The sequence below is a fragment of the Theropithecus gelada genome, chromosome 17 (genome assembly GCF_003255815.1).
Source record: "Theropithecus gelada isolate Dixy chromosome 17, Tgel_1.0, whole genome shotgun sequence".
NCBI lineage: Eukaryota > Metazoa > Chordata > Mammalia > Primates > Cercopithecidae > Theropithecus > Theropithecus gelada.
The window spans coordinates 80,040,567-80,064,304 of NC_037685.1; the positions used below are offsets into that span (position 1 = coordinate 80,040,567).

The 23,738-nt window shown below is 36.5% G+C and overlaps 1 protein-coding gene across 2 annotated transcripts in view; it reads left to right on the plus strand.

Moving 5' to 3' along the window:
- The window catches only part of FNDC3A (fibronectin type III domain containing 3A), a 219,985-nt gene that overhangs the window by 102,095 nt on the left and 94,152 nt on the right, over positions 1–23,738 (plus strand). The gene's annotated exons all lie outside the window — the stretch shown is intronic.

The following is a 23,738-nucleotide window of genomic DNA, read 5'->3' on the forward strand; positions in this document are numbered from 1 at the left end:
TGATATTATAATAATTTTTTACAAGATCATCAGTTATCTTTTGCCCACTGACTTTGCATTACAGCAAATCAGACTAAGTTCTACTGAAAGTATAAGTAACTCAAGTCAAAACCACATGTAGTAGATTTTTATTCCCATGTGACTATTCACTTTTTTCATAATTAGCAAACTAAACCATGGAGAAGTTTGTCCTTTATACATTACTTAAACAACCTTAACTTCCGTTAGAAAATTCTTTAAAGCATAGGTAACTATTTTTCATACTGGTGGAAATCATGATTGTATTTTAAAATTTGCTCTTTATACTTTCCTTTTTAATATGAAAACATCAGTTTAATTAGAGTCGCTCATAATACTAGCTTTGAAATATTGATGAGTCATGTTTGTAAAAATGAATTATAACAGATCATCCATTCATAAGTTCAGCCCATTTCAATTTAAGTGAATGACTGTGATTCATTCTGAGCACATTGTGTAATAGTCCCAGGCTGTCCCAGAGAGCTATTAAATGTAACTTTTTAAGAGAAAGTGTGTTATATAAGACTTATTTAAGAGAAAATCGCAATATTTATGTTCGAAAGGAAAATACAGGGAAATTAATTGTCATCAGTTCTTCATGTTCCTAATAAATAAAATATCACTGTTATATTTATTCTCTTGGAAGTATAAAATCTAAGCCAGTTTAGTGAGTGCTATTAAAATAAGCAACAAAAATCTTGATTAAAAATTTTTTTAATGACTGATGACAAAAGGAAATTAAGATCCAGAAAGATGAGTGTGTGAAATATCTTATGTCAGCTTTTGAATAAATGTTCACAAACCTCTTGCATTCTGGCACTTTTGATACTGTTTAGTGACTAAAATGGACGTAAAAGGATCTAAGCCTTCTTTTGAGCTGGCCTCACAAAATGCCATTTTATTACATAGATAGAAATATGAATATAAAATGTTTATTTTGTGCACCATTCTCTCTTCCTGTTTTCCCTTTTAGGAAAAAAGCCACTTACTTAAAGTAGATAAGAGCTAGGAAATGAGGAGGCTAGAGAAGCAAATTGACTTGGAACAGGGAAAAAAGGAAAGATGAGATAATTTTAAAGACAAGAAAAATGAATTTGGATGTTTTACAAGAGTCAAAAATTTACAGTCAAAAGAACTAGAGAAGATTTTCATTTTAAGCAGATTTTAAGCTAATTCCTAAGAACTGTGTATCTAAGGCAGCTTCCATTTAGTTTGATTTTAAAAGCTGCCTTTTGAATATCTAATACCAATTATAAAATAAATGTGTATAAGTAAAATAAAATAGTAACGTGTTTTTTATGAGGGGGGAAGTTGGTTGGTTTTATAAATTAAATGATCATTCTGTGGTCAGTTATTTTTATGTAAAAATAGTTGTTATATTCTAGGTAATAGAAATTTAGAAGCCTATTTTTCTATAGAAGAAAGGTTTTGCTATCTGCTCTTGATTTCTCAGACATTTGCTTCTTCTTAGAATGCTATGATCAGATTTTTATTAGAATCAAATTTTCTAAAGGCCACGATCGGCATTAGCTTCATTACTTATTTGCTTAGGTTGAGATTAACCCAATAGACATACTATCTTTATGGACCATTGCAAATTTTTTAATATCTAAACATTTTTAACTTTTTATATGTGAATAATTAAGGAAACATTTAGTTATAATAAAATTTATTCCTGGCACTATGTAGGCACTCAATAAGTATTTGTTAATTGAGTAAATGGTCTCAGTAGATAGTTACATACAACATATAGGGAATCTCTTACTTTTTCTACTACCTGTGTTTTTCCTCAAAATATTTTTTTAGTTCCATTTCATCATGAAATTACTTGGAAACTGACACCAAAGAGATCACATTTGGGCACAGTTTTATTTCACTCAGCTTGACTCCAAAAGTCTCATACTATGGGAAAATAATCCATAACAGTAGTAACTATTGTGATCATATACTGCTACTACTTCTAGATTGAATGATACACTCTTGTCAAGGTCACCAGTAACCTCTGTGGCCAGAATGAGTGGTCAGTTCTCACTTGTCATCATACTTGACCTCAGTGTATTATTTGAACCAGCAGCATTCGACCCAGTATATTTAACCCAGCTTATTATTTCCTCCTTCTTGGACACTACTCTCTTGATTGCCCTTCTACAGTTTATGTATTCTCCTGTTTTTTGTTTTTTTTTTTTCCTACCACACTAGCACTTCCTTCTCAGTCTTTTTTTTTCTTTTTTAAGTAAAGACAGGGTCTCGCTATGTTGACCAGGCTGGTCTTGAACTCCTGGCCTCAAGTGATTCTCCTGCCTTGGCCTCCCAAAGTGTTAGGATTACAGGCATGCACACAGCAGTGTTTTTTGATGTGTATTAATATTTAATTTCAAAAGTATGTAGCAGTTAAGTGAGATAAATCAGTCACAAAAAGATAAATATTGCATGATTCCACTTACGTGAGGCATCCAAAATAGTCAAATTCATAGAGACAGAAAATAGAATAGTGGTTGCTAGGGACTAGAGGGAGGGAAGAGTGGGAAGTTATTATTTAATGGGTACAGAATTTTAGTTTTGGAAGATGAAAACTGTTCTGGAGGCTGGGAGTGGTGGCTCACGCCTGTAATCCCAGCACTTTGGGAGGCCAAGACAGGCAGATCACGAGGTCAGGAGATCGAGACCATCCTGGCTAACACAGTGAAACCCCGTCTCTACTAAAAGTACAAAAAAATTAGCCGGGCATGGTGGCGGGCGCCTGTAGTCCCAGCTACTCGGGAGGCTGAGGCAGGAGAATGGTGTGAACCTGGGAGGCGAGCTTGCAGTGAGCGAGATTGTACCACTGCACTCCAGCCTGGGCGACAGAGCAAGACTCTGTCTCAAAAAAAAAAAAAAAAAAAAAAAAAGTTCTGGAGTTGGATAGTGGTGATAGTTGCACAACAATGTAAATGTACCTAACATTGAACCATACACTTAAAATGTGTTAAAATGGCAAGTTTTATCTGTATTTTACCACAATTAAAAAAAAAATTTAGTAAATTTTTATATTTATCAAAAACCATTTTTAAAGCAGCAGATACCTGAAACCAGAGCTTAAATAGTGTGGTAAGCAGAATTCTAGGATGGCCCCCAATCTTGTTACCTTCTGTTGTATATACCCTACATAATTTCCAGGACAATGAATATGATGAATTTTACTTTCACAATTGGGTTATATTGTATTGCATGGTACAGATGATTTTTAAGAAAGAGGGATTGTCTGGAATAAACCTCACCTAATCACGCGAGTCCTTATGAAAAGAGACAGGGCTCTTCTGGAAGAGATTTGAAGCATGAGAGGGAAGTCAGCAAGTGGAAGAGTTTTCTTGCTGGCTTTGAAGATAGAAAGGGCCACATGGCAAGAAATGTGGGTGGGCTCTGGGAACTGACTGTGGTCCCTGGCTAACCACCAGCAAGGAAATGGGGACCTCAGTCCTGCAATTACAAAACTTAATTCTGCCACAACCGTAAGCTTTTGGTAAGAGGCCTCCAACCTCCAGATGAGAATACACCCTAGCTCACACTTCGATTTTTGCCTTATGAGACCCTGAGCAGAGAAGCCAGTTACACCATACCTAGACTTCTGAAGTACAAAACTGAGCTAATGAATGGGTACTTTTTAAAACCACTGTTTGTTACACAGCAATAAAAAACTAAGACAAATAATATGAACTTTTTTCTTTTCTCATAAATTATAGTACAAAGGTAGACAGTTAGTGCTTGTATGGAGGTGCTGCTCCATAGGTTATACAAGTGGCCTAGGTTACTTTTGCCCTGGCCTGCCATCCCTAGGTTACTGCCAATGTATGCATGATCCAGGTTGGCTCACCACCACGTGCATGTGCTGAAGAGAATGGAAAAAGGCAGAAGAAGAAAAAGAGATGAGAGATTTGCCCACTTTCTTTAAGAACATATCCCAGAGGCCAGAGATGCTGGCTCACACCTGTAATCCCAGCACTTTGGGAGGCCAAGGTGGGCAGATCACAAAGTCAGGAGTTCGAGACCAGCCTTACCAACATGGTGAAACCCTGTCTCTACTAAAATGTACAAAAATCAGCTGGGCATGGTGGCATGTGCCTGTAGTCCCAGCTACTCAGGAGGCTGAGACAGGAGAATCACTTGAACCTGGGAGGCGGAGGTTGCAGTGAGCCGAGATCATGCCACTGCACTCCAGCCTGGGTGACAGAGCAAGACTCTGTCTCAAAAAAAAAAAAAAAAAAAAACCACATCCAGGAGATTGTACAGATCAGGGGTCTGTGCTTTGACCTCTGACTGCTGCTTCTGTCACAGAGATGCAAATAAAGAAATGGGTAGCCATTGGTATTGTGTGACCCTCTATTGTAAGTGCCCCCCTCACCCCGCCCCCTGGTTGTTGTGATTTCCAGGGGATTTAAAGGGCAACACCCTTTTATCCCCCCCCCTTTTTTTTTTTTTTTCCTGTCTGGGAGCCATGCATTAAAGATTAGGCCAGTCAACATGTACCATAGGCCAGGCTCAGTGGCTCATGCCTGTAATCACAACACTTTGGGAGGCCAAGGTAGGAGGATCATTTGAGGCCAGGAGTTCAAGGCAACATAGTGAGACCTCATCTCTACTACTGAAATTTTTTTTAAATTAGACATGGTGGTGCATGCCTGTCATCCCAGCTACTCGGGAGGCTGAGGCAGCAGGATTGCTTGAGCCCAGGAGTTCAAGGTTGCAATGAGCTATGATTGTGCTATTACACTCCAGCCTGGGCAACATAGCAAGACTCTGTCTCAAATCTGCTTTAACAGGGAGAATTGAAAATGACCATGCATGCTCAGGGAAAGACATAGGCTCTGGGAAGACCTTAAATGTACATGTCAGGCTGATCCATAGCAAGGAGAGAGTCTACGACAATAAGAAAAAAATCAGAACAATAACAAAAAACAGCCAACTCTGGGGAGAGGGAAGAAACTGATTTCCAGAGTTTCTACGTGATTAGATTTAAATATCCAGTTTTCAACAAAAAAAAAAGATTATAAGGCATACAAAGAAACAGAAAAGTATTGCCCATTCAAAGGAAAGAAAAGAAATCTACAGAAATTGTTCCTGAAAAAAGACTCAGTGGTAGATCTACTAAATACAGACTTAAAAAAAAAAAAAAAAATCCTGGGGCTGTGAAAGAAAACAGAGACTTTAAAACAACTCTCTTAAAGATGCTCAGAGGACTAAAGTCCCTGACCATCTAGCTAAACCATTGGGTATAGCCCATGAATCAGTATGTAATTGCATATGTGGCCATTTCTACTTCCATGCAGAGTACACAACCGGTTGCACTGCTTGAAGTTCTGCCCACTGGGAAGATTTCCCTTCACTGTTGTCCTTCAAGAATGTCCTAGAAAGGGGCTGTAGTGCTGCAGCTGTTCACTTTTGGGTGATGCCTGCATATCATGCAAAACCATTTGTGAACCAGGCCCCAGTCTTCTCTTCCTCTGTCAGCTGACTGTAGGGCACTCCCCATGAGGCCATAGGTGCAGGCTGGGGCAGAGAAGGCAGGGTGGCAGGAGTGGAGACCATGGGCATTTGAGCCACTTCCTCATGTAACTTACTTGTGCCTCAAGACCTGCTCGAGCTCGATCACTTCCATTTGATGATGGAATATTGCCGTGCCTGAACCACTTTATGGCTAGATGAGTCAGAAAGCACCCAGTTTATGATAGGCAGTTAGGTCGCATGGTGACTTGATGACCTATAATCAAATGTGCAGTTTCCACCAAGCCCAGTAACGGGCCAAGAGCTGTCTCTCAAAAGGAGAGTAGTTATCTTCAGAAGATGGCAGGGCCTTGCCCCAAAAATCCTAGAGGCCTTTGCTGTGATTCACCTATGGGGGCCTGCCGACGGCTCCAAACAGCATCCCTATCTGCCACTGACACCTCAGGCACCATTGGATCTGCTGAGTCATATGCCCCAAGTTTCAGAGCAGCTTGCACAGCAGCCTGGACCTGTTACAGAACCTTCTCCTGTTCTGGAACCCACTTAAACTGGCAGCCTTTCGGGTCACTCAATAAATGGGCTGAAATAACACACCCAAATAAGGAATGTGTTGCCCCCAAAATCCAATTAGGCCCACTAGGCATTGTGCCTCTTTCTTGGTTGTAGGAGGGGCCAAATGCAGCAACATATCCTTCACCTTAGAAGGAATGTCTCAACAGTCTCTCTCTTTCCATTTTTCTGCCTTCTTCTAGCCATACTGGCAGCTGATTAGATTGTGTCCATCCAGATTAAGGTTGGGTCTGCCTTTACCAGCCCACTAACTCAAATCCTTTGGCAGTACGCACACAGACACACCCAGGATCAGTACTTTGTATCCTTCAATCCAATCAAGTTGACACTCAGTATTAACCATCACACCTCCTTCATACCTTTGTTCACATTGTTCCTTCTTACAAAAATCACACAGGAGCATGCACACATACGGGTGAAAGCTTTCTGAATCTTTCCAGCCCTTCAAAACCCAATACTAGTTACATCTATTTTGAGACTCTTTGTGACCACTCCAATGTTTAAAAAAAAAAAACAAAAAACAAACAACAAAAAACCTCCCTCATTTCTTGTAATGTATATATTGTCAGGCTTATATCTCTTATCTGGCATGTTATTTATTGGTCTATATTGTTATTTGTCTTTTTTTTCTGTCTGAGTCCATCTTTAATAATGTAATTAGGTGCTCATTGTCTGCCAAGATTGTGTTGTATGCATTGATTGCATTAATCAACTTTAAATCTTAGAGAGGAATATGAGATTCATAAAAAGCTTCCTATCTAGTTAGTGGTGGATCTAGAACTCAAATGAAAGTTTTTGATTTCTAAAGAATAATTTTTACCTGTACCAAGATATCTTGGAATCAACTGAGGAGTTTAAACCTACAGATGTGTAGGCCCGCATCAGCCTTTCTCAACTGATTATGATACAAAACCATGACACAGTGGTAATATACTCTTTGTAGGCTACCTTCCCCTCCACTCTCCTCCCCGTAGCACTTACAACTGCCCCTTACGTACAGAAATTCAGTAAATGTTTATTTACTTATTTTAGGCATGTAACAATAGAATTGTCTTTATTTCAGCACTTAGTCATTTCTAATTGCAAAGACATTGCCTTATAGATCCTCAAGTAATGAAAAAAGGGACAGAAAGTGACTTTGTTATTTAATTAGCATATATATTAGCTAATGGTTATTGAACAATCCCTGTACCAGTTAGTGTTGTAAACACTCTACATGTGATTAACCTATTTAATCCTCCCAGCAACCCTTTCAGCTAGCTATTATCTTCATTTTATATACAAAGAAATTGAGACACAGGTTAATAATTCGCCTGTTACTGAATGACTCAGCTGAGACCTGAACTCAGGCAGCCTGGCTGCAGAGTGCATACTTCTAACAGTTACCTTACAGTGACTTCTCAAACATAGAGTACCTAAGATGGTACTCTACTCATAGTTCAACAATGATTAGTTCCTCCAAACTGTGTACTTGCTTCCTGAAATATTTAATATATTTCAAAATTGAATGCTGAAAGTAATGTCTTAACTTCTAAAGAGCTAAAACCAAATTATTTTACCAAATACTGTACTCATAAATTTATCTTTGAACCTCAAGACTATCCCTGTCAAAAAGTGCCATTTAGCTTTACATGATTTATATTGCATGATGCTGGGGCAAACAGAACCTCTTTTGCTTTTAATTGCAAGATGTAATTTTTCCTCAGAGCAATGAGAGAACATGTTTTATTTCCTTTACTAATCCTGTTTTGAGGGGTGATTTCACTGAAAGAATTTTAAGGAGTGAACGATAGCACTGAGTATGAGAGGTTGAAAAAGGCTCTTTCTTCATTTATACTTAAGAAATACCTTAATTTTTATTACCCTAAATGGCAGAGGTGGGGTGGGGTGACTAATACCATTTGATTCTACTTTTTTGGGAAGAAATCTTAATCAATTGGTCTTAAGATATTTTTGCTAAAGATGATATTATTAGAGTTAACAACAATAGGCATAAAAAGTGTGTGCTTTAAACCTTAACCTAAGCACAGAATGTCCTTGTAAAATACCTTTTTGATTAACTGAAAACCAGAAGCCTTTTTCCAACTCATCTTACTGAAAATATTTACAGAATAACAAATTCAGCCATGGTAAGCAGAATATACTGAAAATAATTCAGTCTTTCCGTGCCTTTGTAAGTATTAATAATACTGATTGTACTATATAGTTGTAGATTATGTAGACGATAGAGTTGAATCTAGATTAGAATATGGCATGGGGGTTGCTTTTTAAACCCATTACTTTATGTAAATAATTTTTAACCTAATATGTGCAATCACTATTCCAAAACACTGGAGATGTAGTGATAAGCAACATAGACTGTACCTGACCCCCATGAAGTTTACAGTTTCCTAGGAAAGACAGAAGATTAAGGAATTCGATGAAGTGAGACAAGTGTTGTGATTGAAAAAGAAAAAGAAAAGGCACTGTGGAAGCATATAGCAGGAGCATCCAAACCAATTCAGGGACTAGAAAATACTTCCAAGAGGACACTTACAGGGTGAGCCTCCTCTATTCTTTTTCTCTCAAAAATGGAAGATTAAAAAGTTTTATTAGGTGTTTGGTTTAATCAGGACCATTTATTTGATATATATTATTAAGGATAGCAACAAAATTAACTCTTTTGTAATAAGAAAAAACATTACTTTTGCATTGAAAATACAGATCCATGGAAAATAATTTTGGCATATTTCCTCCAAGTATATGGTAGGATTATAGGAGGTTTTTCTTCTTTATACTTTACGTATAGTTTGATAATGTCAACATGAATTTCATAAATAATTATATAAGCGAAGTTTTAACCCCTTTTAAATTGTTTAGTCCAACTTTATTTAAAAATGTATAGTTGTTTTTTTAAATTAAGACCCTAAGCTCATTCAGGAAAGTGATATACCATAGTGTTTTTGGTGCAGATAAGTGAATTTTTAAACTAGTAAAAGCCAAAAAATCAGACATATCAAGGTTATCAGTACATCAGATAGTCCATCCGTTTTCTGAAAATCAAGGGAGTGGAAGAAAAGAAATGTCTAAAGTTCATATCATAATATAGAACTGGCTTAAAAGAATTCTGACATTCGGGATAGATAAGAAACCCACTAGTCCGAATGCAGTGGTGTTTACAACTAATTGATCATATCCCGTTATGGATTTATTTGTTTCCTTTCCACTCCCACTGCTTCACTTGACTAGCCTAAGAAAATAAAATAAAATATAAAAGAAACTCAAGGCAGAGCATCTTTATACCTTGAGGATTTATTTTCTTAACACTGTGAAAGAATGTCTAGAAAGGTCACCTTCCTTATTAAAAATAAAAACCAGACTCTCCAAAGTTAGCTTCATTAGAAGGATATCCTGGTGAGAAGGACAACTGAATCACAAACACAGAGATTTACCTTAGTTTAGCCTTGTAGTAACTTCTACTACATTTTTTGATTCAGGGAAGTACTAATTAAGCATTCTAACCAAGGGGCAAACCTTTGTAATTTTTTTCCAGAAGCGTGGCTGGGATGAGGCTAGGATGTCCAGAGAATACTTATATAATGTTATAAAGAAACTACCGTGAATTTATATAATCTCATTTACATGCTTTTGTACCATCTGCAGAAAATGTTCTAGGAAACAGAAAAGATCTTTCCTGGTTCCTTTGTTTGTATGGCAACATGTTGGATGTGATTTTTAGACACTACCTAGATATATAGAGATAGAAAAATCATTCTTCTCCACCTTATCTAGGATTCATTCTGTAAGTTTTCCCCTGTTATGGCGACAAACACTAGGCATAATTTCATTTTTCAGAAAGTTTCTTCCTGTATCTAGAGAAGTGTGACTTGTGCTCCTGACTGTGGTTATGGTCTTTGATTAAAGTGCATCCAAACATATCACCATTAACCATAAGAATCACAAAATAACATAATGGTTGCAGGACAGGATTTCTTTACAGGTATGTTATTTTCTTTGTGGCTCCAGAGGTTAAAATTATGACTCTACCAGAGTTGAGTAGAGTTAGCATTGGACTCTCTGATCCCAAAACCCGTGTGATACCATTGTTTGAAGATGTCGTTCACTTTTAAAGAATGAATTTTAATCAAATCCAGTTTCCATTCTTCATGGTTTAACAGAGTTCTGTCTTTGACATTCCCTTCTGCTTTATCATGTAATCCTTAAATATTTTTGGAAAATCCTTTTATCATTACAGTAAAATACCATCATATTTCAATATTTTAATATTATTTTTAGTCTTAATATGCTGAAGTGTCTCGCTTATTTGTGTCCAGTCTTCTGTGTTCAGTCACTTGCTAGAACACAGAAAACACAGTCACTGAATATATGCTCTTTTCCCTGGAGAGATAATTTATTTTAAATCCCTTTTCATGTCCTGAGGAACAACTCATTCTTGACAGTTATTTGAAAGACGTAGACCTTGCCTCACAGCCTAGTACAACAGACAGAAAAGTAACCCACAGTTAAAACAAAGAAGGCAATGCTAAGTGCTATGATGGAATTTACGTGGGAGGCCAGGGTAGGAATACCTGAGCAAGCATAGGGAAGTCATTGAGTGCTTAGGAAAAGATGATGCTTGAAGAAGTAAAAGTTAGCCAGAAGGAAAAAAAAAAAAAAATAGAAAAATATCTTCAAGACAGAAGGAACGGCATTTGCAAAGCCCAAGCACACAGAGATTAGAGGAAACGGAAAAGCTGTGATTAGAGAGGTGGCTTGGAGAAGAGACTGCATGGGAGAGTGTCTGAAAATGAGACTAAAAATATATGCTACTTTGTAAATACCGTTATATGCCATGCTAGAGATTTCACATTTTATTCTGAAAGAAACGGAACCATTGAAGGATTTTAAGCAGGGGATAGTCAAAACTGTAGTAATAAGAATGAGACCTGGAGGCTCAGTGTGGAGGGTAAGAAGAAACTAGGATGATTTACAAATTTCACAGTCAAAAAGAACTATGAGAACAACTGTCTCAGCAGTGTTTTTATTTTCCAAATATTTCTTTTAGATGATTAGCAGTTAAAACAACAACAACAACAACTTAGAATGAGGGAAAGCCCTTGCTTTTTTACATTTTTTTTAAAAACAGTTTTTCTTAAGAAGCAACACTGCTTGAGGAAACGCCACCAAAGCAAAAGCCTGAGGGTATGGGAAAAGGCCCTTGGCATGTTTTCATGTTAGTCTGTATCAGAGTAATGATGACAGAATGAAAGGTTATTAGATGTGCCTCCAGCTTTGATCTCCATTTGGTTTTCCAGTTCCCCTGGGAAGTGCCAGTCTTACCACATAAACTAATAGGAAGGGTAATGCTTTAAGTGTACAGGCCTAGTTTCTTTTTGGAAGAACCTACAGCAGGATGTGAACATTCTGTGTCAAGCCTCCAGGGGTAAGTTCTCTTCCTTTTATAGAAGAAAAGATTTCCAGTTAGGTGTGGATATGTTTAATTCAGGGATAATATATTTTGAAACCTTACACGTATGATTACTCATAAGCTATCCAGCTGTAACCGTTAAAAAATTGATATTTTGATGCCCAAAAAGACTAATAAAGCTTTAAAATTATAGGCCCAAAGAAAAAGTGACTAGTGGGAAGAAGACCCTGAAATTGCAGTGAATTGTAAGGCCATAGTGTAGTGCTCCAAATCTGAATCAAAATGGTATTTTGTCAAGCACAGCATATTATATAAAATACTTAATAAATGGCAACATATCTGCAGATGATATTCTAAAAAGCCTAGATACAGAGACCTTTTTATAGATAATTCATATGGCTAGTAGAACCTTAAGACATGTTTCTAAGGGTCCAGACCTTAAAGCACAGAAGCTGTGAGGAAACTAAAATATAGATACTGTTGTATGGGCAATCTATAATTAAAATTAAAAAGTTTAGCTATTATGTAAAAAGAGAACCTAGCGCAACCTGTGATGACATTAGCAGTACTGATTTAATGCAGTCTGCATGGTAGATGACTAGCCTGCTTTGTCACTTGAGCAGTGTTTTTCAATCTGTGGCCTTAATGTTTGATCCTGACAGGATTTGCGTCACTGATCCGTATCACTGCCTATGTGATGTCAAAGTGTGGGTGTTCAGTTATTGAGACATAGTTAACCTAATGTGCTGCAGTAAATCCTAAGTACTCTTTCCTACTAAAATAACAAAAGAATGATTCATCATTGTTCATATTAGGCTGATACTAAAAATAGTAATGTTCACAACCTGCTGCATTCGTGCACATTAATATCACAGCCTCTGCAGCTTTCTAAACAAGTGCACTAAAAATAATTTCTTGTTTAGAAACAGGTGCTTGGTAAACGTGTCTCCTTCAAGTTTTCTATTTATATGCAGTTCAATTTACTGCTAAAGGTAGATTCTAACCATGAGTCGTTCTTCAAATGTACTCTACTTAGTGTTTGTCACTGATACATCTAATTGTGCTGCAAATCTAATCATAGAAATTTTCAGTTACTTGTACACAGATAAATGAAATTATCCACAATTCTGAATCATACTTAGGCCCCTAATTTAAGCATTCTGCTTTATCCAAACTTTAAAAAGAATAATAAATTTCCAAGGAAAAGAAAGGTCTCTAAACATCTAAGCATGAATAATGACCTTGATTTTTTCTGTTTCTTCTGTAACTTCCTTATTCTGTTCCCAAGTTCTGACTCACCAACTTGGTGAGTTCCTAGATCAAGGCCTACACTAATTGCCTGCCTTATATGAATAAATGTTGCCAGGTGTTTCATAGCCTTAATAAATAGGTATTCCTTATTAGTAGGGGGACCTTATATCCCAATTTGTCTAAGACAGTTCTGGTTTTTGCCTCATCTTGATACCTAACTGGTTTAACATTTGTCTTGGATTTATCATTTTAAAACAATATTATTAGTAGTTCATTAAAATAAGTTGTGATAGATTTGGTTGACAACCATTTTGAATTTCCATCTTCCGCCATGATCTCTAGTAAGTAGCTCATCCATCTCTTTTTCACTTTAACTTGTGGTTAAATCTTAGACAACCAAAATAAATCATTCTGTCTTCCTGACCCTTGCCAGAGCAAGTCTTAATTAACAGTCAATTAAAGTGTGCTTAGATTTAAAGGACCGGGGACTAACTCCTTTCAGTTTCCTGGTGGTAGTGGCAGAAGTATTTGATGCTGCTGTCTTTGCTGGCCACTTGGTGTCACCAAGGCACCTACTGGAAGGACCAGTGGGAAGCATATAGGTTAAATAAATAAATATGAGGAAATTAAATATTTCTGCCACTGAATATATAAAAAATAGTTTGAATGATTTTATCACTTTTTGTATTGTACGAATCTGTAACTGTTATTTGGCAGTACTTTTTTTTATTTTGCAGTAAACCCTTTCAGCAGTAATGAGCTCAAAAACAAGGTCTAAATTTGGTGAAACATGCAAAAGAAAAATAAAGACAATTCAGTGAGATTTGTAAAAGTACTTAAAGTTTTTATAGTACTTAATATTGTAAAAATATTTGAAGTATTTGCACATCTCAATAAGAAACAAAAAATAGAACTGAGAATATCCTCCACTTAGCAGATATGCTCCCAGCTTACCAGATAGCACCTTAGAAACAGTTTTTCTTAATATAAATATTGTAGTCTTAAAATATTACAAAAAAGAGTCAGTTGAAGGTATCAGCAGCTTTAAGTTTATAAACCATAAAATACAACATTGTAAGCAATTTTATTTAAAAAAATTAAGATGTCTATTTGAAAGAAATTTTTCAATTAAATACCAGTGATAAGGAATTAAAGACAGGTATAGCTAAGAAATTAAAATACATACGTACTAAGAATATTTGTTCTGTTTATATTACCTCAATATTCAGATACTCAATATGAAGAATACCTTTAAATGCTCTTTAATGTACTTGCCTATGTGTTTTTTAGTAAAGCATTTTATTTTTCAATAGATTTTGTTAGAACTTTATCTCCTTCAATGTAATTAAAATATATCAGTCAATAAAGAAACATACCAAATTAGTATTTTTAATGATTTTTAGCCCCCTTTTTCACTTCAGAAGTGTTCCTGATTGGGTGATGATAATATAATTATCCTACCTCTGCTCTGTTTCTTCCTTCTTCCCGTCACCAGAGCTCAGCCAGCCTGAAAGATAAATCCCTGTCCCTATTACTACTAAGAGTTATTCCCAAACCCTCATCCATAAATGTAGGGAAATTTCATCAGTCTAGGAAATGGGAATAATAAAGATAATGTAGTGGTTTTTCATTAAGTTAAATTTATTCACTTAAGACTTTTTAAAAATTCTGAAGTTAAATCTTTTATAATGTTTGAAGTTACGGTATCCTCTCTTTATGAATTGATGTGACAATATAGGATAGACTTCCTTCTGTCTGTTCTTAATTTCTTAACTTTTAATGTCTTTACTTGGCCTAATGAAAATCTGGTTAATGAGTCCCCAGAATTTGTTTTGAAATTTTGCTGGCACATAAATCCAAATGTTTGGGAAATACTAACTTAGAACACAGATAACTTCTGTATTGACCATTTTCTGGTTAATATCTAGCCTCCTAACCTTATCCAGGCACCCTCACCCCTCAGATCAATCCAAAACATATTTGGCCTTAGACTGATCCTCACATTGCTTTCCTATTAGCATGTATAATGTAAAGTAAAAGTTTTGTTGAATCGACATCTTAGTATAAGTAAAGGGAAAAATTATGAAGAAAGAAATTGGCTACTATCTGGTGAGATATGCAGGTTGACTAAGGCCTCTGAACGGGAAAAGAGGTAAAACCTGGGTGAGCAAATCAGAGAGAGTTAAAAGGAGAAGAAACAAGGTTTGATTTGTGCCCAAGGACAAAATTATAGTTTCTAATTCTTCACTTCCCTTATCTCCCCTCAGACTATTGGCATATTTCATTGTCAGTCACTACCCAGCAATAGACTCCCTCCCATGGAGCACCTGGTTGCAGATTTCATTGATCTTTCCTTGGTCCCTTGACTCTGTGGACATGTGTCAATTAAGCTCTAAGGTGCATGAGTTTAACACATATTATTTAGATGCTTATTCAGAACCTGCACCTTAATACTGCCACAAGAATCAGAGTCAGGGTCAGAGTCAGTCTTTTGAAGTATCAGATAAAAATAGATAGAAGAGTAGAAGTGTGCACCTCACATCCCATCCTTTTATATCTTAGTGACCTGAAACCACTCTTCGTTTAGCTGAATGAGTCTGCCTTTTAAATTTTTGGACATGCAAATGACCCTGATTATGATAATCTAACAGAAGCCTTAATAAACAGCTGATCTGGTTTGCCAGGAAAAAAAAAAAATCAAAATCAACTGTTCTTACTTTTAATTTGCCTCATAACTAACAATCTCTTTCTGCAAATAAACTGATTCATCTGTTGTAGCTGTTCATTTTGCAACTATTTTGGAGGACGTGTTGCTAAAAGTTAGACATTTATGGATGCTTTACTGAATTTTATATATGGTAGAAGTCATCTTGGACTATACCTGCTTTAGTTTTTTTTGTTTTTGTTTTTGTTTTTGTTTTTTTTTTAAGCCAAATCATTGGAATCATGTTGTATGGCAGTGTGGGCCATACTTAAACTGCAGAAGGGAAGAACTAACTAAACCAACTTGACAGCGTGGTCTTGTTGTCTGATTTTAATCATATTTCAGATTACACAGAGCAGAGAGCTTTTATTGCTCATCCTCTAGTAAGAGCACAAGACTAGCCTCCCTCCTTTTTAAATTTTTATTTATTTATTTATTTAGAGACAGGGTCTCACTATTTTGCCCAGGCTAGTCTCTAACTCTTGGGCTCAAGCATTCCTCCCACCTCAGCCTCCCCAACTGCTGGGATTACAGGCATGAAGCAAGCCTAGCTTTGTTTTCTTGATTTTTTTAAGCTTACTCTTTTTTCTTATTGTTTTTTCTATATTAATTTCCCCTTTTCTTCCATTTGTCATGGCTTGGGTTTTGGTTTGGTTTGGGTGCTACATATGTCTTAAATCACCTTAAACTGTCTTTTGGAATGGGTTTAGCTACTAATTCACTGATTGTTTTCCATATAATATCCCTTACTTACTAGAAACAGTTTAGGATCTTTCTTCACAGTAGTTTCAGTGAGATAAATATAGGTACATTTTGCTTTGTTATATGTAACTAGCAGATATTTAGGGCATAATCATGTTGGGTTTTCCATCCAAATGTCAGTGCTTTTTGTGTGCTTTAGGTGATATTGACTCCTACCTTGAGTACCCTTCTAAGAAAACTTAACAAGACTTAACTTCATACCCTTACTATTCTCCCATTTGCCACAGAGTTCTCATCCTCAGTGTTAGTGACGTGGTCACTACATTCAAGGACCTTTTGGTTATAGTGAGGAAAATACAGGATGCATGTATTTTTTGTTTCCTAAAGACCTTGTTAATTTGAGTATATGCATCAAACAATTGTTCTATAGGAATAAACACAGAAGATGCATTGAGAAGATTACAGTTTATAGGAATGCATTATGCAGTGACCAGCATATTTTTCATTTTCCCATTCTTGTTTAATTATATGACAATTTTAGCAAACTTAAAAATGTACCTGCTTATTTTTGTAATATCTCAAATATTTTGCAGAGAGCTATCTTAATAGCATGGCATGTCATAGCAAGTGTTTGGATTTCTTCATAACATTTTAACATATTAACTACCATTCCTGAACTATTGATTTTCAGATAGGCTTGTCAATATAAGCACTAGCACTGTGCTTAGGTGACATTGCTTAAGCACTTACTGTGAACCAAACACTGTTCTAAGTGCTGTACAAATATGAACTCACTTAATCTGCATAGTATCTCTCTGAAATAGAATAATTATTTCCAATTTACATGTTAGAAAACTAAGATACAAAGAGGTTAAGTAACTTGCAAGGCCTCACAGCTATACGCTGTCATTAGAATTAGACGGGCTAGCTCAGAGTCCATGTTCTTCATCACTACCTTATGCTGCCTTATGTTTAGGCTATAACAAATTATAATAAAATGAATGATAAAATAGCAAAATAATAACAAAATTCCACTTGAAGACATTTTGATCCCAGTGGAAACAAATGTGGTTCACATAGTATTGACAAGGATAGACTAGTATTTTACCAGCTTGAGTGGCCTCACCCAGTTCATGTGGAAGCATAGTAGGCTACAGTAAAGAATTTGGCCTTCATCTCATCACAATAAAGAATTGTCTCTGGGTTATAAGCAGAGGGGGATACAATGAAATTTGTTTTTTTTTTAAGATCAGTTTAGCATTAGTGTGAGAGATGTATTGATTGCTAGGGACTGGGGGCAAGGAGACCCATTAGGAGAATACTGGAATAGTTCTAGAAAGAGCCTAGTGCTGCTAAGGCAATAGCAATGGAGTAGAAGAGAACATGGATTTGAGAGATATTTAGGAGATAAAACTGTCAGAACTCCCAAATAGATGACGTGGAAGTTGAGATGAGGGGGAAAATAGAGTCTAGGATTATTCTCACATTTCTGTCTTGAGACTAACTTATCATGGGTAACACAGAGGCGGAGTGACTATTGATGGAAAAAATAACTGGTTTTGAGTTTTATGTAAATTAAGTATTATAGATATAGAGCTCCAGAAAAAAGTCTGGATGAGATACAGAATGATAATTTTTCATGAGAGTAGTAAATAAGATCATCTTGAGAGATCATGTAGATTAAGAGAAGTGGACCAAGAGCAAAACTCCCAGGAAAACAAACACTTAAGGAAGAGCAGAAGACAAGAAGCCATTAAAGAAATTGAAAAAGTATGATCAGGAGGTAGAAAGGAAACTAGGAGAAACTAGTATTTCGTATGTTAAGGGAGAATATTTAAGAGAGTTGTCAGCAAGATTAATTGGATTTGGTAAGTAAGAGTTTGATCTCAGTGACTTTTGCCAGTGCAGTCTCAGTAGAGTGGGCTGGATAAAAGCCTGATTATGGTGAGTTGAAATGTGATTTTTGGGGCCAGGCACCGTGGCTTATGCCTGTAATCCCAGTACTTTGGGAGGCTGAGGCGGGCGGATCACGAGGTCAGGAGATCCAGACCATCATGGCTAACATGGTGAAACCCCATCTCCACTAAAAATACAAAAAATTAGCCAGGCATGGTGGTGGGCACCTGTAGTCCCAGCTACTCGGGAGGCTGAGGCAGGAGAATGGCATGAACCGGGAGGCGGAGCTTGCAATGAGCCGAGATTGCGCCACTGCACTCCAGCCCAGGCGACAGAGCGAGACTCCATCTCAAAAGAAAAAAAAATGTCATTTTGGAGACTTCCATTTCAAGTCATTTGGTAGAATGGATGCTCTGCTCTGGGTACCATCCTCTTATTAAAAAACGATCTTCTATAAGATAATCTTAATTGTGTTGTCATGCCCACAGAAAGTAAGAGACATGTCCTAGGGAATAGGGAGCAAGAAACAATGCTGGACAGTTGGTTATCCATTTGGATTAAAATGGAATCAGATCCTTTCCTCATACCTCACCCCAAAATTAATGCTTGAAGACTTAAAGACTTATGTGAAAGGATAAACTTAAAAATAATAATAAAGAGAGAGTATCTTCATGACTACAGAGTAGAGAAAGTTTTTTTAGGATACAAACACACAAAATGCTGACTATCAAATGATTAGTAAATTTGACTCAGTTACAATTAAGAACTTCGGTACATCATAAAATATATGAAAAATAAGTCATAAACTAGGAAGAAGATATTTGCAACCAATGTAACCATAGAGAATTAGTATTCTGAATACACAAAAACTCTTCCCAATCTATGTTTTAAAAAAGACTACCCAGTCCAGCCTGGGCGACAGAGTGAGACTCCGTCTCAAAAAAAAAAAAAAAAAAAAAAGACTACCCAGTAGAAGAATACGTGGAAAACATGAACTGGGTAATACAAAATAAGATCAAAGTGAGAGCAAAAATTTTAAAATCTAAATACCAGGTAATGGAGAGGTTCAGTAGAACCTCTTACACATGCCTGGCTGGTAGGAATAAAAATTAATATACTCGGGAAAAGTATGTGGCACTATCCTATAAAAATTAACATTCACAAAACCCTAAGACACAGCATTTCCTCTCTTAGGTACATACCTTAAAGAAACATTTGCACATGTGGGCTGAGAGACATATAGATAGCAGCAGTGTTCATGCTCCTATCTAAAGCATTAGATTGTCTTCTCTATCTACTTTAATTCCTTTGTTGATGTCATCCAGTCTCATTGATTTAAAGCCTATCTACCAAAGACTCTGGAATTTGTATCTCTAGACTAGGTAGGTATTTCCTTGAACTCCAGAATAGTAAAATGAACTGCCTGCTAGTTGAAATCTGCATTTGGATGATAACAGACGTTTCTAATGTAACATGTCCAAATCTGAACACCTAATCAGCCCCAAATATGCTTCATCCACTTTTGTGCTATTAAAATTAGTACTGCTATGAATGTTCTAAATTACATCGTTTGGTTGGTGTCATATGTAAGCATTTCCACTGCCCATATACTTAAAAGTAGAATTACTAGATGTTAGAGTATGCATATGTTCAACTTTGGCAGATATTGCCAGTTTTGCAAAATGGTTGTAGCATATTCTTACCCGCAATGTGTATAAGTCATTTGAATTTTTTTTAATATAATTTAGATCATGTTTTAAAATTCAGCAATGGCTCTTAATTTACTCAAAGTAAAAGCATACAGTGACCTATGAGGCCTAACAAGAGTGTAACTCATTTCCCTTTTAATCACTCTAACCTCACTCCTTTTCTCCCTCTTCACTCATGATGCTCTGGTTACAGTGGTCCTTGTTAAGTCTTAAACATGCCAGTCATGTTCCCCCTTAGGGCCTTTACTCCCTCTGTGTAGAATGTTCTTCCCTCAGATATCCATATGGCTCACTCCCACACTTCTTTCAAGTCTTGGTTCAAATGTGACCTTCTCATTGAAACCTAAACTGATCTCTGTATTTTAAATTGCAATCTTCAATCTCCCCCCTCACCATCAGCCTGTCTTAGTACTTAAAATCCTTTTTACCCTACTCTGTTTTCAATTTGTTTCTTTTGAGATGGGGTCTCACTCTGTTGTCCAGGCTGGAGTGCAGTGGCAGGATCACAGTTCGCTGTTATCTCAGCTTCCTAGGCTCAAGCGAGATTCCCACCTGAGCCTCCTGAATAACTGGGACCACAGGCATGCGCCACCACACCCAACTCAGTTTTTGAGATTTTTTGTGGAGACAGGGTCTCACTATGTTGCCAAGTCTAGTCTTGAACTCCTGGGCTCAAGTGATCCACCTCAGCCTCCCAAAGTGCCAGCATTACAGGCACGAAGCAGCACACCCAGCCTCTCTTTTTTATTTTATAGCATTTATCACTTTGAAATATACTTTGTGATTTACTTGAATATGATTTAGTTATTTACCATGTTACTATTTTCTTCCTCTAGTGCCCAGAACAGTATCTGACACATTGTAGATAATCTATATGTGTTTGTTGTTAAGTGAATGAAAGCAAAAAAAAAAAAAAAAAAAAGAAACGGAAAAGAGCCCAAAAGCTAATGACAGAATAAACAAATTATAGTTATTTACACAAAAACATAAATGAAAATGAGGAAACTGCAGCTATATGAAACTACATAGATGAGTCCTAGAAATCATAATATTGCACAAGGCAAGTTACTGGAAACTATACACTGTAAAATTTTTATAAAACTCAAGCAAGCAAAACAGTATTGTTTAGGGATATATGTGATTTTTTTTTGTAGGAAATTATTTTTAAAAGAAAGGTAAGAATAAACTCAAAATTCAGAATAATGGAGACATGAGTGGCACAAAGTGATGGATTAGATGGTGAAGGAGCACATGGGTGCAACAGTATTGGTGTGATCTGTTTCTTGGCTTGCATGGTGGATTTGAAATAGTCACTTTAATGAGTTACACTATTTTCTTTTGTGTGTATCAAATATTGCATAATCAAAATTTTATTTAAAATGTGAAAGTGAATGTAAGGTCAGAAAATAGAGTCATGTTATACAGTTAATGTTATATAGAGTTATGTTAGAAAATCCAGTTAAATAGAGTTATATAGAGTTATGATAGAAAATCGAGTTAAATAGAGTTATATAGAGTTATGTTAGAAAATGGAGCTACTGTTACTTTTGAGAAGTTTGGCTGAGAAAAGAGTGGTCGCTGGATGGTATGACGGGGCAGAAAAAATGTGTCAGTCAGAGATGGATGGTATGCGTGGTTTATATGTGAAAGTTTACCATGTTTCTGGGCACAGATGCAGTGGTTCAGAGACTGAACAAAGGTAAAGGCAAAAATACCTGACAGGACAGAAATGACCAGTGAAGCCAAGTCCAAGTGGAGGATCAGATCAAGAGTAAAAGAGGAAAGATACCTTTGATTTAGTGAAGGAACAATGCTGCTTCTGCAAATAGAGGAAAGGAATGAGAAAAGTTTGTATGTAACATTGAGTTCAGTTTCATAACATCAGGAGTTCAGTTTCATGTCAAATAACGTGAAGAGTTCAATTTCAAGATATGGTTGAAGTCAGGTTGGGGAGGGCTCTTAAAGCGTAATGAGAATTTCTGATAATCACCCTAGAAAACAGGATAAGTGATTGACCAGGGAAAGGTTCATGAAAGGATTCCTGAGCAGTGCTGACAGCTGAGTTAAGACTGAAGATACTAAATTTTATAAACATGCCAGTTGAGTACCGCTTGATTTCTACAACTCAGGTATAAGAGAAGACTGACTGAACTTGAGATTTTCAGGAGATAGGGAAGTCAAAGGAAGACATGGATGGGAAAGGAAATCAGGCTATGAAAGCAGTGTTGGATCAGGAGAAAAGGGAGATCATTATGAAGAACAAATGTAGAAGAAAGAGAACTCGAGAGATGAAAGAAAGATATCATGGCCACATGAAAGTTTGAGATTTCAAAGATGAGATAATCGAGTTCTAAGAAATAAGTTCCAGGTTGTATCTTTGAACATGGGTTACTAAAAATACAATGAAAGACACGAGTTCAAGGAACTTTAAGCCTAGATTTTGGACATTAAAGTCATGCTAATGGACAAGAGTTGGGATGGAGAACAAAATTGAACACAGCACCAAAGTTGTCAATAAATGAGGACTCAGCCTTAAAGCATTGAGAAGGGGTAGAGGATTGTATGCACATATGCCGTGATCTCAAGGAAGAAGGAACTTTAGCATGAAACAGGAACAACAGTGGTGAAGGAAAGTAGCCTTGGAGTATCTGCAGACTACCAGCACTGCTTCAGGAGAGGATAGGAAGTCTCTGCTCCTGGGGCATGCTGGGGAAAGTGTTCCAGGACATCCAGGCTTCATTTCAAGGCAACACAGGAACAAGTGTTCCGTAAAAAGATTGAGGATATAAGGGAATTTATTTATAATGGAAAAAAAAAAAAACTTTCTAGTGAGCATAATGGAAACGATTGAAAGGAGATGATAAGTTAAATAATCAGTCAAGAAATGGAAATACAGCTGTGTGAAAATGTGAGCAAAAATAAGAAGGTGGTCTGCAGAGGCTTGCTTTTTGTTTAGGGGCTGAAGATCAGAGACATGGTCGGATTTACAGAGGGGCTGGGTCTAACATTTGTGAGTACATTCTTTTGATACCAGGAGACTCCTTGCCCTTTGGTCTCGTTTTTCAGGGCAACCCTGCCTTTTCATAGGAATTTTGAGGTTAACAATTACCCTTCCCCACTTGTAAGAATAGACCCTTACTGTCTTATCTCCTCTGGGGTGTCTTACATGTATTTACTGGGACCTATTTCTCTAGGGTATCCTTTGCCAATTATTTTCCACCTTTGTGTGAGATGGGGCCTCTGAACGTAATTTACAGTTTTTGAAAAGTATAGCCTTATTATTAGATAATCCTGCCTTTTCCTCGCTTTGTGCCCTTGGCAAGTTACTCTGCTTCAGTTTTCTTACCTGGAAATGATACTCACTTAACTTGTTAAGATTAAGTGAGTTAACACAAGTAAAACACTCAAAATGATGCCTAGTATATACTCTGCACTATATGGTTATTTTTGAAAACATGGTGATTATACTTTTACATACTATAACTATTATTTACTGAGTATCATCAACCAATATACTTGGTGCTTTATTTAATTTCATTCTCACAACAATGCTATGATGTTGATTAACCTTGTCACTGAAATAAGCTAAGACCTCAGAGAAGAGCAGTAAATTGCCTTGCTAATAAATACTGAAGTTGTTATTAAAGTATATCTTTTAATACCAAAATTCACTTTCTTTCCACTGTACAACTTGTTACAAACCACTGTCATTATCATTACCTGTGTATTTGTGTTAGCTGTTAATAAATTTCCTCTGAAGTTACATAGCACCATAAAGTAATGAAAGATCTCCAAAAGTTCTTATTCTTCTTTCCTGTTGTAACTGGACATCTTTGATCTCCTTTCTGGTCTCTACTTGTTCTTGGATAGAGAACTCTGAACCTGCACCTGAGGCTGTCTTTTCAGATTCATGGATATGAGTAAGAATGCCATCTACTGAGCACCTGCACTTTAATTTAAATCTTAAATTAAGAAAAAAAAAAAAACAATGAAAGTGGTAGTC